Genomic DNA, 9,122 nt, shown 5'->3' with positions numbered 1-9,122 from the left:
TGTCTTGAGCGAGGCCATAAATAGTCTAGACAGAATGTGGCCAGAAGTATGCAAATCACATAATTTTGATCACATAACTGCCCGTTCCTGGCACCAGCACCAGACAATCCTCAAAGTGCAATGCACGCAATGTGAGGATTCACAAGACTGCAGTCACATAGAGTGACTGACGACTTGTAGCCTAAGGCCAGACAAACACTTTAAATTATTAGCTAATAGATCCCTCTTCTTTGTTTTCACAAGTCCATTCAGAACCTTTTTAAAGGTGTTGAACCAAGTTTAGAAGTTATCATATATCTAAGAATACGAGATCACCTTCCGATCTCGGGAGTTATGACTTTTGGGACCCACCACTGATTCCAACAACCAGAGCTCTGAAGAGTCCCTTGTGAATGGATCGGTGGTCGATCATGAGCACCTCCACTCCACTTCATCCTTAATGGGAGTTCAGTTATTCCTAGTGGTTCCGTAAAGAATAAATGGAATGAAAGTGTGTATGATTGACCACTGTCCCATGTATACAAGACTCTTAAAAATCTCAAATCTCAGCATTAGTAGAGTTTCAGGTTCCAGAAAATCTCAAAATTATAGATAGAGGATAAGCTAATTTTTCTTATTTTATTATTTACATACTGATGGCTTGTTTTTTTCTAATAATGAATAGCTTTTTTGTAGTATACAGTCTATATTTTTTATTTATTAGCTTTTAAAATCAGCTGTAATTACTTTTAAGAAGTGATACAACATTTTTTTACTCTTTACTATGAGGTAAAAATAACATATAGGATTAGCAGGTCAAAATTATTTTTTATGAGATCAAATATGCTTTTTATGTTCAAGTACTTTGGCACAACTAAAATTTGTTTTATGGAGATTATTTTCTGTTTTTTTATATTTGTCAACATAGCCATATACAGGCTTGTATTGTTTTTTTTTCACTCCTTTTGGTATCTGTTGAATTGTGTGTTATTCTGTCATGTCTTTATTGTCTGTACAGTCCCCTATAAAATGTAAAGTGCTGTGGAATAAGTTAGCGCTATAGAAATAAAATGATTATTATTATAAAATTATTTTTTGCTGGATTTTCAAATGATAAAGGCAAGCATGGGACCACAATGGTAACAAACTGATGCCCTCTAATCATGTTGCAAGCTGCAGATGGTCTAATAGATGAAGACTCTATGTGGCAAACACCACAGATGCTGTGGTTGGTATTGGCCTTCAGCATATTCTCAAATTTCACTAGTTGTGGCAGGAGTACAGTTGTGTTCCTGCCATGAATTTATGGATATATCATGCAGAATAGACAAGATAATTACGACAGCATATCCATAATCAAACAATATATAGAGCTCACCTGTGCTGAATATATGTCATTTTTCTTTAAGGGGTTACATTTAACAATTTGGAAGCAAATGTACATGCATGATGGCAAGGACTGATGGTAGAAGGAATTGTGACCATTACTGCCAAGGGGTCTCGCTTCCCCTCAGTCTGCCTCTGATTCAGCTACAGAATAACATTAAATCTGGATTCCTGTTCTTTCTACATATTTGATGATTTGAATGCTTCTCTGCTGTTTCACGTTCCTAATTTATCTAGTCAAATCTCAGCTGTCATACGTGTCCTTTAGAAAACGTCCGACAACTATTTTGTTCTTCGCATAGACAGAACAAAATGCAAGTCATCCAGCTAAACTTGTTACATTAGGAAATGGTAGTGATATATTGAATAACGTAACCGAAACATCATACGTGCCATGTTGTGCAATCACTTCACACAGAAATGTAAAATATCATCTAAATACAATACTAAGGATCAAAATAGAAAAAAAAAATAATGTATTGATTCACTGAAAGAGCAGGGCATGTTTAGAGTCATACAGGGCATGCACAAAAAAATCTAATATTTGTAAGTAAGATTATGTGTTTTACATTTACAGTATTTTTGTAGATTTTTATACCATTGCATTATGTATTTGTTTCTCTCCCTGGTATCATTTTCCCATATTTTGCTGTTATTTGTGTCCTTGCTTTGCTTATCAGTTACCGCTCGCTTTCATTTCCTCTTGTCCCTTTTTATCTCCCTTAGATGGATATTGTCTATGTACATTTTAAGTGAAGATGGAAAAAAAAAAGCAAAAACCAGCAGTATCCAGCGCAGCGTAAGGTTAACAACTTAGAGGAATACAGTGAAGCTGATCTAGTAATTCATTAGGCATAGTCTACAGTATATGCATACAGATATGTGTGCACATGTACCTACACATACATAGGGTGTCATTACATTAGCACATGTATGTAGGCATGGTGTGCACATTGTAAATATGGCTGTGTCTGCAACATGACACTTAATTAGCTGTGCCATTATGTTAGCACATCTTGTATGGTAATAATGGCTTTAATTGGAAACCGATTTACAAGGTAAGACAGTTGCTGCAGGCAGTCCATCAATTCAGGGTCGCAGGGTAAAAAAGGACATTTGTTAGCCCCAATCTTGCTTGCAATACATGGGACTGTGGGAAACTGATGAATGATCCAGCAGCTGGAGGTTTAGCAGTCCGTGATGAACAGGGAGAAGATAGGAAGAAGATCTTAGCATCTTGTCACACATGTGCCTCCTCCTCAGCAGCTCCTCAGCTGCCTGGAAAGCTTCCCCCCTCTCCAGCCCACTCACAATTCTCAGTGAGCACCGCTGTCATTCCTCATGCCCAGGACCTGGAAGGTGCTGCCATCCTCCTGAAATGCTGGACAGCGACACAGCTCGGCATCTCCTATGGCTGCTCATCCCTAGGAGCCTGGATCACTGGAGGTGGCTGGAGTGAGAAGAGCTGTGCAATCTCAAGCCCTGCAAGGCAAGAGGTAGATGGTTTTAGGAGGAGAAGAAGAAGAAGAAGCATAAAAGGGAATAAAAGCAAAGCAGAAGAAAGACTGCTAAGAAAGCAGAAGGGAGGAGGAGAAGAAGGAGGCAGGGCAGTGCTCAGACCCAATGAGAGCAGCCCCGGCGAGCTGCAGCAGCTCAGCAGACAGGCTCAGGCTTCTGGAGTTACACAGTGCTGGAGTCGCTTTCCTCTCTGAGGACATGAGGGCAGCTTTAAGAAACTCCCTATTTTCTTCCTCCAAATAATAAGTTCGTTGACAGCAGTTAGGGCAAGTCATCCAAGGTAAGACGGCATAACCCCACTTCTTCATTTAGGGCAGGATCCATGACTGCAGCACTGGCTTCATGTGCTCCTCTTCTGGAATGAATTGCATTGCTCTGTAGAATCATCTCAAGTATGTAGTGATGGTTGTCTTATGTCACGGTGTGGATTTCTGGGTTTTCTGTGATGTCTTGTATTAGAGCAGAAACACAGAAAGTATACAGTATGTCATGCTGATCAGAGACTGAACTGCCAGACTTGCTTCATTAGCAATTCCAGCCAGCTAAAGCAGAAGGTTCAGCAACTAATGCAATGCAAGAAGCCTTCCTCAGCTTCAGCTTGTCCTCCAGCTGGCTGCTCTCAGAAAGGTGCAGTTATTTTCTACTACATAGAACTAGGGAAAAGGATTTCTTCTTTTTTTTCTATTGCTAATATGGAATAAACTGCTGTCAGATGATATCTATACAATGGATAAACTTCACCAACAGTGCATTGCCTTGTCAGGACTTGATATAGATGTGTTGGCTGGGGAAGCATCAAAGACTATTCTGTTTGTTCATGCATTGAATCGTTTGTAGGAACTCTCAGACATAGATGTGCTGTGTATATAGAGGGAAGCATATGGTCCGCCTAGCAATGCTTCTGGTTCAGGATGCAAGTCTGTGCTATCAGGAGACTGTATTGATTCCTCAAGCTGAATGCATAGCATACACTATTGCTATATAATGTATATATATATATATATATATATATATATGTATATATATATATATATATATATATATATATATATATATATATATATATATACATACACATGTAGATAGATAAGATAGATAGATTGGCCATATGGCCATATATATAGTGTCTAATGTATATGTGGCAAGTGTCTGCTCTGCATTCAGCATGAGCAATTTAAGTATTCTGTATATACGTATATAATATATATGATACTTTGGTATTTATCAACATGAATAATAATTTTGAATACTTAAGAACAAAAAAAAATTATATTTCAACCATATTGTTTATATTAAGAAACTTAAGATCCACACGTCAATACTATAAAAGCATCAAAGGAATTGGGAATGGGGGTGGGCTGCCAGGTATGTTTATTACTACATCAAACAGAACAGTACAGTGTCACACCAAACTATAACCTGCTACCGCTCATTAAATATTTTATAAAGTCGATACAGATGCACACAGAAAACATATATCAGGATGATGTTCTCACATTTGGAAGCTGTTGACCTATCGAATGTTATTGTCATACAGTTTCTATGCAGAAAAACAGCTTACCTACAGGGAAAAAATGGCACATGACAATCGCAAGCTGATCCCCAATATCAGCATACTGTGTGAACCTGTAACATGACCATTAATAGATGGGCTGGCAGACACAAATACACACTGGGGATTGAATAGCGAGAGATCCATATGTTTCTGCGTAGTAGTAAATAAATCAACACTTGGTTTTACCTTAGCTGGAGCTTTTCAGCTCTACTAATTTTCCTCTTTTATTCTATATAGAAAAAAAAAATTGAAACGAAGCAACAAAATCAAACCCTTTAATCATACAAATGGATTGAAATGATTGTACTCTTTCTGTGAAGGTCATTATTAATATTATATACAGTATGTATCTAGGAGCGATCCTGTGGATGAGTGTGTGCATTTTTAAACTGACTTTACCCTGTTTCTTTTTAAAGATCTTTTACTATTGTGGGTGCTAACGACAACCCATAACATCTGGGATATGATTATCCCATAACCTTCCACATAGGTTTTACATGTCAATTTCTAACAACAGGAGGTAACTATTGTATTTTTCTTCCCAAGTAATGATGGTAATTACTGTACACTGTACTTTCCTCCAAATGTAAGAACAAATCAAGTATGAGTCGTTAGACCAGTAGCATTAAATCATATGGCTCTAAGGCCCAATTGAGTGTAAATAATGCATAAGGAGGCTTTCCACATGCATACATACAACTTTCCACATGCATACAACTTTCCACATACATACATACAACTTTCTATTAGCACCAGCTTGTTTGAGAGGTAGGTACTTGTAGACCCACCAGCCAATGTAACTCTTAGCTTACACCTCCTAATGGAGTCTTCTATAGCTTGACCTTTGGATAGCAGGTTAGTGCTTGGATTTATTTTCATGAAAAGGGAAAAGTGAAAACTGGTTAGTTTCTCCTGCACTTTGCTGGTCCTGAAGCGTATAATTACCATAAGACATTCAGGGAACACTATGGTATATATAAGGGATGGATATACTGTACCATTGGTGCAACCTGTGTTACCGCACATAGGTCCATGAGGCAAAAGAGCCCACTTCCAGCTCCAAAAATGCCAAAAATTTAGGATTATAATGTGTATTGTGCATTATGTGCATTATGATGAGCTTTCATACTGCAAAGGGCCCATATATTGTTCTACAATTGGGGCCATCGTCCGTCTGTGTCCGCTCCAATATGTACATAGATATATATATGGCATACTGTACAAGAATTACCTTCATTCACTTTGGTTCCTGCCCAATATAGGGCTTGCATTAATAATATGCCTAATGGGAACCTGTCACCAGCTTTTGAGTATCTACACAAATGTCACCAGCTTTATCCAGTCCTTTCCTGCCATCCACATGCACTGGAGCCGGAATGATGTCTTCCTGCACATGTGTATTGATGTCCTATGTTCTGCCCTCAGTAGGGCAGAGCAAAGTGCGCCTGTGCGGGCTTGTGATGCTACATTGTCCTATGTGGATGATGCAGGAGACGTCATCCATATATATAATTCAGAGCCGAAGGACAGCGATTAGGAGTAGAGAAAAGGCACAGACTCCGCACCGATGACGTCCATTGGACTGGATCATTCTAATTTACATACAGCATGGGAGAAATTCAAATGGTATTTTTTGTAGATATACATAGGGAGTCAGTAGATAATCATATTTTTGGACTGCAGTAAAGAAGTAGATGATGTGGTGGCATTTATTTAGATAGTCAAAACTGATAGCAGGTTCCCTTTAATGCAGGACCTAAGTGGTTGGTGTAAGTAGAATCTCATTATCAGGTATATCTTTGGCCGTGCACCTACCACAACACAGTGTATCAGTGTATCAGTTTTCTTGTGATATACAGGTGTAGCAACTGTTAATAGGATCATCAGTGCAGGGGCGGACATATCATTAGTGCAACCTGTGTGGCGGCAAAGGAGCCCGAGAGGTAAAGGGGCCCATTTCCACCTCAAATGCATGTGGAAATGTACATTATGATGAGTTATTGAACTGCATAGGGCCCATATATTATTCTTGCACAGGGGCCCTCTTCTTTCTTGTCTACCAGTGAGTCGGTGCACTACATTAATATAATAAAGTGCCCATCTAATCTATGCTATTTGTGTAGGTGAGTGTTCTCATTCTTTACTAATGAACGACACACTACATTATCGTCATAGCTTGCCACAGCCGTTATGTTTATGACTGCTATATCTGTAAAGTAATAACAATGTGCCTTATTTATCTCCTAATGCAGCTGTCAAGATGCTAAAAATAATGGATTTATAGGATGTGAAGGAATCATGTTCGTCAAATGTTAGATACTTAGGATCTATCCATTCAGGAATACCACCTGCATAATGGGAGGACTATGTTCTTGAAGTCAGAGAGCAGAACAAATTTCTGGACCATTCACTTAAATTTGGCTAAGCTACAATACCTGAAACAGTCTATTAACAAGATTGGCACTGTTTCGGAAAAAAATACATTCATACAACCTCTTTAAATTATAGAACAATTTAAACCAGATACTGATAGATATTTTTTTTAATCTATTATTAATTTCTTATTTTACATTTTGTATCATATTTTCTGCACAAATAGGACTGGCCATGTTGCCTGAGCTGCTGTAATCAATATTCAGATTTGCTTTATGGCAGCCAAACGGATCCTAGGGAACAATAGACTGTGTATCAGTATTCCCCAACATTTCTTACCTTGAGAACCACATTTAATTCTGAAAGAGGGTCGCAAGCCACAACCAGAGAACCCCCTCTTCCCATAATAGTGACGTCCAGAGCCCCCATTATCGGTATAATGACAGCCAAAGCTTCCCGCAGAAATCAGACCAGGGCAGAATACTTACATCCATGGATTCCTACCTTATCCTCATTCAATATTCTTACATCAAGCACTTCCGCCACGCTAACGCATCCAGCTTTAAGCACCCCCTCTGTCTGGCAGTATCATCCTATGTCCAGTTCAGTGCTTACTGTATTTTGTGGACTATAATATTCCCTGGACCATAAGGCACACCCCAAATTTTGGAGAGGAAAGTAAGAAACATTTTTTTTAAATAAAATGGTGGTGCTTCTTAAATTCCGATTTTACGGTAGCTTACCGAAGGCAGCACATACGCATATTGAGATCTCGGGAGATGAGATCTCGGAAGACAAGATGTCAGCTCCTGAGATCTCAATCTGCACATGCACCCCTTCTGGTGGCCATTTTCCTGAAGCCCAGCTCAGGGAAATCAATGGGAAGAAGACTCTGCCGACCGCCAATATTTTATGAAAACCCAGGGTCTGCAGCCTTGCACCGCCTGGACACCCCTTCCTCACAGCACGGGACCTGCAGCATTGCCCCACTCCTGCCATCACCGGCCTTCTGCAGCAGTGACCCTGCCACCTGTAACCCCGCTCCACTGCAGCCACCCTTCCCCAGGTAAGTTACATTCAGATTATAAGACACACCCACATTTTCCTCCCAAATTTGAGGGAGAAAAGGTGCGTCTTATAATCCAAAAAATACGGTAATTTATCTCTCCAACATCAAGTCCAGTATATGCACATCCAGATCTGCTCTTCTGTATGAGGCTACTCATAAAAGTCACCATCTGAAGACCTGCCCTTCCTAGCTGTTTGCTAGACTTGGTGGTAAAGCATCAAGCTGGCAGACAGCCACGAGCCACACATCATGGTCCCGCGAGTCACATGTGGCTCCTGAGCTACAGGTTGGGGATCCCTGCTGTAGATGTTCATTAACTATTAGAGAGTTTTCTAGGCATGCGTGGTTGTGCAAAAAGAGGGAAGTTAGCATCACTCTTGCAAATGGTCGATTTTGTGTTATCTATATATAGATTTTCCTCTTCTTTGAGAATGAGATGACTTCTAAAATGTAATTTCTGCATACCAGGAAGTGTCAGTCTATTATTAAGCTGCTGATTTTTTATTTTTTTATTGTTTTTAATATAGAGAGTAATATGATTTTTTCTTAAAAATAAAATTTTCAACATAAAAATGACATTTTTCTGAAGATACATTCCCTTTAAGACAAAAAGGCTCCCAATTACCTTCCAGATAGTACCACTTCAGACATTTTCAATTCAACATTTTGATGGTATCCGAATCAAGAGTTTATTCATTCTAGGATGCTATATTATTCAAAAAAATTGATAGGTATTTGGAAGAAAAGAATTAAAATGAGATGTGAATGAATTGGTAATGTTTATGGATTCTTTCCATTTCACTGTGTAAGCTGCAGTGAAAAACATGAAGTTTGAAGTTTGCATTAACAAGGTAAAATTGGATAAAAAATTGTAGAATAGTTTTATTACTGAAAAAATAAATATTTCACTATTTTTCTCATATTTAGCGACATTTGAAAATGCCATATGCATTAGATGTACAAAATACAAAAATATATATATTTTTTATTCTTTTACCAGCTGACGGTGTTCATAGGTCTTGTAAATCCAATGCACTACAATTTAATATATATGCATGATTTTTTTCATAGTTCAAGGTAGCACCTACTGTATCTGTGTCTGATATGGATTGATTGCTAGTGGGAACAAGCCTTTATTCAGTAAGTGGGAATTGAATTGGAAATGAAAAAATACATTTGATAACGCCACAACTCAGAAGAGACATACGTTTAAATGTGGTTTTTGGCTTCTGAGAGTTAATA

The 9,122-nt window shown here is 38.5% G+C and overlaps 1 protein-coding gene across 1 annotated transcript in view; it reads left to right on the top strand.

Annotated features, from left to right (window-relative positions):
• Positions 1-2,595: 2,595 nt before the first annotated feature.
• The window catches only part of CDH18 (cadherin 18), a 1,254,587-nt gene continuing 1,248,060 nt past the window's right edge, over positions 2,596-9,122 (top strand). Inside the window, exon 1 of the mRNA XM_073678632.1 lies at positions 2,596-3,163. The gene's annotated coding sequence lies outside the window, so the exon portion shown is untranslated. The remainder of the gene's footprint in view (positions 3,164-9,122) is intronic.

The sequence above is a fragment of the Phyllobates terribilis genome, unplaced genomic scaffold (genome assembly GCF_046119375.1).
Source record: "Phyllobates terribilis strain yellow unplaced genomic scaffold, ASM4611937v1 Scaffold_4__5_contigs__length_816908805, whole genome shotgun sequence".
Classification (NCBI taxonomy): Eukaryota; Metazoa; Chordata; class Amphibia; order Anura; family Dendrobatidae; genus Phyllobates; species Phyllobates terribilis.
This window is presented reverse-complemented; position numbering and strand designations above follow the sequence as displayed.